The following is an 8,564-nucleotide window of genomic DNA, read 5'->3' on the forward strand; positions in this document are numbered from 1 at the left end:
TTATTTTATATCCAGAAAAACTAAATTCTTACTTTATCATTTTCCTTAGGCTTTACACTCAGATTTAGTCTCTGATCGGTGACAAATAAAGATATAATTTTTTTTGTCAGTCATGGGGCTTGAACTCTGGGCCTGGGCGCTATCCCTCAGCTCTTCAGCTCAAGGCAAGCGCTCTACCACTTGAGCTACAGCGCCACTTCCAGTCTCTCTTGCCCAGGCTGGCTTTGAACCGTGATCCTCAGATCTCAGCCTCCTGAGTAGCTAGGATTACAGGCGTGAGCCACCAGCGCCTGGCTATAAATATTTTTTTAACAGTAGCAAAATTCAGGCTGAGGAATCTAGGTACAATGATACTCATGCAGATAGGCCTCATCAGTCGTGAGACCATGATATCAAAATGTTAACCAATGCTTACTAGTGTCATGCTTATGAGATTTTGCGTATTATAAACAGTGGTTATTAGAATTTATTTTTGTAATCAACATCATTTCATGGGTTAGGAACTGAAGTGAGCATTATACTCAGAACAAAATTTAACGAGGCATCCAAAATTAGTTACTAAGACGTACATCATGTTACACAATGTTTTAAAAATGCAAGCTAAAGGAAATAATTTGTGTAAAAAATCAACATTTACAATAAATACTGAATCAGTATGACTGATTTTTCTTCTACCTAAGTTGCAATATGGCTTACATGATGACTTTTCTGGTTATATATTTAGTTAGGTCTTGATATTTAGTTGGAGAAGTTCCTTCATATATTCATTTGTCAGAACGAAGAGGAAGTGAATTCCTTGCCAGAGTCAACTCCCATAATAATGTTACAGATGTATACTGATACTTTGCCAAAGTTTCAAATCTGCGCGAGTAACTTGGGTCTTTTTTGGATCTAAATAAATAGATATGCAATTTTGTCAGTACTAGAAAGATTTTGACCACCATTTATTAAACTATTATTCTCCAGAAACTACTTCTCTCTTTTCATGAGACTTTTATTTTCATTCATATTATGTGTTGATGTTTTCCTTTAGATAAGCCACATTCAGTCTTCTACAAAGTGTAATTTGGAGTAGTTTAAAATTATGTACACTCATGTACAATGCTCAGATTCTACTATTTGCATATTTTTTCTTGTTAAATCAGTAGGAATTAGTTCTCAATATGGATACTATTGGAGTTATTCATTACATTTCTGAATTTTTTAAGTATGTCATGATTTTGTTATTTTATTCTTTTAAATATGTGCAGATCTCACTCTGCATACAGTCACATTTGTTTTAAACAATTTGATCCATTCAAGGGTTTTGCTATATTAGGTTCATCTAGATGAATTTAATTACAAATTAACACAACTGTATTTCTGAGACACAGTTATCTTTTTGGCTCTACGCCAAGTTAACGTGTATTTGAGGTTTTTGTGCTTAAAAAAAACTGGGCACAACATATTTTTGCTCCTGGGGGAGTTCTATTTTGTTGGTTGTTTTTTCAGTTGTGACTTCAACATATGTGTGCATTTTATTTCAATAGTTTTGTGTCTATATTTTGTTTCCTATAACAGAAACTACAAAAAGAATCAATGATTTAGAACTTTTCCAAATGGAATTCTAAGATACACACTTGAAATTTTGTGACAACTGGGAATAGGCAGGTCTTCATACAAAGACATTGTTTGATATGATTTGAATTCTTCCTCCTTTTTGGGCACCAGTGGCTCACACCTGTCACCCTAGCTCCCTAACTACTCAGGAGGATCACGGAGATCTGAGGATCACAGTTCAAAGCCAGCCCGGGCAGGAAACTCTGTGAGACTCTTGTCTCCAATAAACCACTAGAAAACCAGAAGTGGAGCTGGGGCTCAAGCGGTAGAGGACTCGCCTTGAGCTTCAGAGCACAGGGACAGGGCTCTAGCCCAGGATACAAGCCTCACGACTGACAAAAAAAAAAAAAAAAGATTGAATTCTTCCTCCTCTTGCCTCACTATTTCCAATAGTATTACTGCAAAGTCATAAGTGGAAAGAAAATAATTTTGTCTGTATGAATTCAGAAGTTTTGTTTCAATTGGGACACACTACACATTCATACTTCATTTTAACTCAAAAATCTTTCCTTTTAAATCTTCGTTTAAAATCACAGATGTGAATTTATAATGCTAAAATAGCAGCTACTAATTTATCTTAAATGATCCAAACTATTTTCACTTCACATTATATGTAATATAGAGTGTAATAATAATAGTAAGTAATATAGTATGTAATAATTGACTTTGGGGAAAGTCAATAACTATGGATTTTTGTGAGATACTGAGTAATAGTAAAACATATATAATTCAATTAAAAAATTCACAGTTACATCTAAAAATAAATCATAGATATAAACTAATGCTGAAAAAGAAAGATTGTTTATTGGAAAAAGCCAGAAGTTTCAATAAGCTTACTTTTTAAAAATTGTCTTAGATCTGGGCTTTGTTGGCTCATGCCTATAATCCTAGCTACCCAAAAGTCTGAGATCTGAGGATAGTGGTTCAAAGTCAGCCTGGGCAGAAAAAGCTGTGAGACTCTTATCTCCAAGATATCTCTTGAAAACTAGAAACGGCACTGTAGCTGAAGAGATACAGTGGTATCCTTCAGCGGAAGAGAGGAGGGACAGTGTGCAGGCCCAGAGTTAGAGCCCTACGACCGACAAAACAAAATTGACATGAGTTTTAATTTATTATTTTATGATTTTTTATGTTGAAAATACAGAGGGTTTACAATTACATGAACAAGGTAATGAGTACATTTCTTATCAAGCATTTTTGCCTCCTCCTTTGTTTCCCCTTCCCATCCCTTCATATCTCCCCTTCTACCACCCCACCACCCCCTCTGCACCAAAGTTGTAAAGTTCATTTTTCAACATAATATTTATACATGTCATTGTGGTAATTAGTCCACCTGTATAACAACTGGATTTTCCCTTGCCATCCCCAAATTATATGAACATCAAATACAGTGAAAACAGGGGTTATACCGTAGGGGAGGGACATAAAAAGCAACAAATAAATCACATCATAAATATGGCAGAAACAATAGCAAGAACGAAAAAAAATTTGAGTCCTTATCTTAGGGTTCATTTCTCCTAACATCAACTTGTCTAACAGTTTCTGTTTGTCTCAGACATATACTAGTTATTGCAAATAAGAGAAACAATGGCACTTATGTTTCTTTGGGCCTGGATTACTTCACTAAATATAATTTTTTCCAAGGCTTTCCATTTCCTAACAAATGGGGCAATGTCATTCTTTCTGATGGACGCATAGAATTCCATTGTGTATATAAACTACATATTCTTGATCCATTCATCTACTGAGGGGCATTTGGGTAGGTACCGTATCTTAGCTATGGTAAATAATGAGGCAAAATCATAGTTGTGCTGGTAGCTTTAGTATGGTATTGTTTGTAACCATTTGGTTAAATGCCCAAAAGTAGGAGTGCTGGGTCATCGGGGAGCTTTATGTAGAGTCTTTTGAGGAAGCTCCATACTGATTTCCAAAGTCGTTGAACAAGTATACAGTCCCACCAATATCCCCACCATCTTCTGTTGTTATTAGAGTTATTGATTATAGCCATTCTAACTAGGGTGAGATGGTATCTCAATGCTGTTTTGATCTGCATTTCTTTTATGGCTAGGGAGTTGGAGCATTTCTTCGTGTGTCTATTCGCTATCCTTATTTCCTCTTCAGAGAAGTTTCTCTGTAAGTCTTTAGCCCACTTTTTTTTATTGGGGAATCCTTTCTTTGAGGATTTGTTGTTGGGGGATATAATTTTTTGAGTTCCAGGTATATTTTAGATATGAGACCCTTGTCTGTTGTACGGTTAGTGAAGATCTCTTCCGAATCTGTGGGCTTTCTATTGATCTTGCTAGCTTTGTCCCTTGCCAGGCAGAAGCTCTGCAATTTCATGAAATCCATTTATCCAACCTTTCTTTGATTTTTCATATTTCTGGGTCTCTATTAAGAAAATTTCGGCCTTTGCCAAGGAGATGGAGGGTTTCTCCTATTCCATCCTGTAATGTTTTCAGGGTGTCTGCTTTGACTCCGAGTTCTTTGATCCATTTGGGGTTGATTCTGGTGCAGGGTGATATATAAGGATCTAGCTTTAGTTTTCTACAAGTGATTAACCAATTTTGCCAGCACCATTTACTGAAGAGGCTGTCTTTCTTCCATTTTATTTTTTTAAGCTCCCTTATCGAAATTTAGGTGGTTATAGTTCTGTAGGTTCATTTCTGGGTTTTCAATTCTATTCCATTGGTCCTGAGGGCTATTCTTGTGCCAATACAAAGCTGTTTTGAATACTATGGCTTTGTAGTAGAGTTTGGAATTTGGTAGTGATATTCCTCCAGCACTGTTCTTTCTGTTAAGGAACATTTTTGCTATTCGGGGTCTTCTATTGTTCCATATGAATTTTTGAATTGCCTCTTCAATTTTCTTGAAGAATGATTTTGGAATATTTATAGGTATCACATTGAATTGGTAGATAGCCTTTGGAAGTATTTCAATTTTCACGATGTTGATCCTTCCAATCCAGGACCATGGGAGGTTTTTCCATTTTCTAAGTTCTGTTTTGACATTGTTTTTCAGGTTTTTAAAGTTTTCATCATAAAGATCCTTCAGTTCTTTGATTAAGTTAATTCCTAGGTATTTTATTTTTTTGTGGGGCTATTATGAATGGAGTTGCTTTCCTGATTTCAGCCACACTTCTCATTGTTGGCATGAAGAAAAGAAATTTATTTTTGAAAGTTAATTTATACTATGCTTCTTTGCCAAAATTTTGAATCAGCATGAGTAATTTGGGAGTGGAGTCTCTGGGATTCTTTAAATACAAGACCATGTCATCTGCAAAGAGGGAGAGTTTTACATCATCTTTCCCTATTTGGATCCCTTTTATGTTTGCATCTTGTCTTATTGCTGTCGGTAGGCATTCTAATACTAAATTGAAGAGAAGTGGGGAGAGTGGACATCCTTGTCTTGTTCCTGAGTTAAGAGGAAATGGCTTTCGATTTTCACCATTAATCATAATGCTGGCTGTAGGTTTGTCATATACAGCCTTTATTGTATTGAGGTATATTCTCTGGGTTCATAGTTTTTCCAGAGTCTTCATCATAAAGGGTGTTGGATCTTGTGAAATGCTTTTTCTGCAACTATTGATATATCCATGTGGTTCTCATCAATGCTCTTGTTGATGTGATGAAGTATATTAACTGATTTGCATATATTGAACCAGCTTTGTATCCCTGAAATAAATCCTGTTTGATCGTATGTATGATTTTTTTGGATGAATTGTTGAAGTTGATTGGCCAAAATTTTGTTGAGATGTTTAACATCCATGTTCATCAAAGGAATGGGTCTATAGTTCTCTTTCTTTGATGAGTCACTGCCTGGTTTGGGATAACGGTTATGTTGGTATCATAGAATGAATTCGGTAGTGAACTTACTCGTTCAATTTTATTGAATAATTGGAGGAGGTTTGGTGTGAGCCCTGCTTTGAATGCCTTGCAGAATTCCACTGCAAATCCATCTGGTCCTGGGCTTTTCTTAGATGTGAAGTCTCTTATTGCTGTTTCTATTTCTATACTTGATATGGGCATGTTAAGTTGTTAACTCTTGGTTGAGTTTCAACATGTCGATATTTGATAGGAAAAGGTCCATTTCTGCCATGTCTCAAACTTATTAGCATACAGTTTTGAGAAGTATTCCATTATAATGTTCTGATGGTGATGTTCCTATTCTCGTCCCTGAGTTTGTTTATTTGGGTGTGTTCACTTCTTTTTCTGATAAAATTTGCTAAGGGTCTGTCAATTTTGTTATTTTTTTTGGGGGGTGGTCCGGTCGTGGGGCCTGAACTCTGGGCCTGGGCGCTGTCCCTCAGCTCTTCAGCTCAAGGCTAGTGCTGTACCACTTGAGACACCGCACCACTTCTGGCTTTTTTCTTTTTGCTTATGTGGTTCTGAAGAATTGAACTAAGGGCATCATGCATGCAAGGAAAGCACTCTACTTCTGAGCCACCTTCCCAGCCCTGATTTTGTTGATTTTTTCAAAGAACCAACTCTTTGTTTTTTTATTCTTTTTAGGGTGTTTTTGGATTCTAATTTACTTAATTCTAATTTAATTTTAATTATTTCTTTCTGTCTACTGCATTGGGGTTTATTTTGCTGATCTTTTTGAAGGAGGTTCAGATGTCTTATTAAATTGTGGTTTCAGATTTCTCTAATTTGTTGATGTAGGAATTCAGAGCTATAAACTTGCCTCGGAGTAGTGTTTTTGTTGTGTCTGAGAAGAGCTGGTAATTTGTGTGTTCATTTTTGTTGAATATCATGAACATTTGCATTTCCTTTCTAATGTCTTCCATGACTCACTGGTGATTCTACAGTGTGTTGTTCAGCCTCCATGTGTTAGAGGACTGTCTTTGTTCGCTTTTCATGTGGAGTTCTAATTCTTTTCCCTTAGATGCCATTTCTTGGCCTTTGTCTTGTTAGTTTTCTATCTGTAGGATATCTTTAAGTAACTTTGTAGGGATGGTTTTTGTGGAGATATATTGTTTCAATTTTTCTTTGCTATGGACAATTTTTATTTGATCTTCAGTTATGAAGGAGAGTTTAGCTGGGTACACTATTCTTTGTTGTGGTTTGTCTTTAGGGCATGGCCTACATCACTCCAGGCTCTTCTTGCTTTAATCATCTTTGCTGAGCAATCTGATGGTATTCTAATTGGTTTCCCTGTATGGGTGATTGGTATTTTCTCCTTGACAGCTTTAAGGTTCCTTTCCTTGGTCTGAGTTGATCCTGTGCGGATTATAATGTGACAGTGACATGTCCTGTGCTGTTCTGGTCTATTTGGGGTTCTGAAAGCTTCTTGTATCTGAACAGGCCATAGGCCTATCTTTTTGCATGTTTGGGAAGTTCTCTGCTAGGATTCTGTTAAATAAATTTCCTAGACCATTAACTTCTGTCTCTAGGTGCTCCTTTATGCCCATTATCCTCAGATTAGGCCTTCTGATGGTGTCTTCCAAATACTGGATAGATCGATCATATTTCTTGGATTTATACTGGATAGTTGTACATTATTTCTCTATAATATCTAGGCTGTCTTCAATCCCCGAGATTTCATCTTCTGCCTGGTCTAACCTACTGTCAAGACTTTCTATTTGTTTTTAATTTCTTTTCCTTCTAGTTGGTCGGCTTTGATGGCTTCAAATTCTTTGTTGGAGCTTTGGTTTAGATCTTGTATGAGCTTTACTTACTTAATTTTGTGTTCAGTGTTTATTCTCAGATCACTTAGTTGATTGGTTATGGTTTCCTTGGACTCCCATTCCTTTTGGCAGGCTTTATTCTGCCTTCCCTTTGTGGTCTCCCTGAATTGTTTCAGCTGTTTCTTTATGAATTTTTTGAATGCCCCTATTTATCTCTGTCTATTATGATCACACTCTCGCAATTCCTGTATTACTCTTTGATTAGTTTCCTCACATTAAAGCAATTCCTGTAATTCTCTATAACTGTTCTCAGCCTGCTTATGTAATTCCTTTATTAATTTTTAAGTAGCTTCCTAATGCTCACAAGATTCCTGTACTACTCTTTGGATTGCCTCCTCTTGGTCCCTTTCACGCTCACACTGAGACCTTTGCAAATTTTCAATCATTTCATTCACCTTGTTTATCAGTAGTGTTTGTAGAGCTTTTGGGGAAATATTAATTATTATTTTACTCATTAACTATTCTTCTTATTATTATCATTAATTATTCTGTCACCTGATTATCATTAGTGGGAGTTCAGATACCTGGACTTGCCATTTTTCTTGTGTTTTTCTGGCTTGTTCTGCCCATTTGGTATGAAAGAAACAGCAACTTTGTGCTAGAACACTATTTTAAGGTAAGCATCAACCAGAGTCCTTCAGTTGCACAACCAAAATGGTTGCAGATACAATCTAGTTCAACAGATACAATCTATTCTAAATCAAACAACCATGCATTAATGGGTTAAGAACAACGAAGAAGGATTTGGCAAACCAGAAATTATTAGCTTCAGGGAGAAATGTGGGTCAAAATAGGACTAGAGGGATGTGGAGAGGTAAAATGAGAGTAAATATAACCAATTCCGGACAGAATCATAGGAGAGAATTTTTTTTAAAAAAGAAAAAAATGGAGAAACAAAAATTTAAATTTAAGAAATGAAACACGTAAAAATTATGTAAGTTTAAAGAAATGATATTGAGAGAAGAAAAGGATAAGATGAGAGGAGGTGAGGGATAGAAAGGAAACGTGAAAACTAAAAAATAAATTTTTTAAAATTAGTAACTTGAAAATTATGTAAGTATAAAGAGATAATACTGCTATTAACGAAGTTAAGCCTAAGAGGTTGTGAACTGAGTAATAAATTTCTGGCTTAAGTAAGTACATAATGGGGGAGAAGGTCTAACAATTGACAACAGGTATGTATCTGGAGTTGAGCAGAACAGCAATTAAGTCATGCAAAAAATAAAGAAAGAGAGAAAAAATGAAACCAATAAAAAGGACCAAAAGGTCAAAGAGATTA

This window comes from Dipodomys spectabilis, unplaced genomic scaffold, assembly GCF_019054845.1.
Source record: "Dipodomys spectabilis isolate Male_0828 unplaced genomic scaffold, ASM1905484v1 ptg000047l, whole genome shotgun sequence".
NCBI lineage: Eukaryota > Metazoa > Chordata > Mammalia > Rodentia > Heteromyidae > Dipodomys > Dipodomys spectabilis.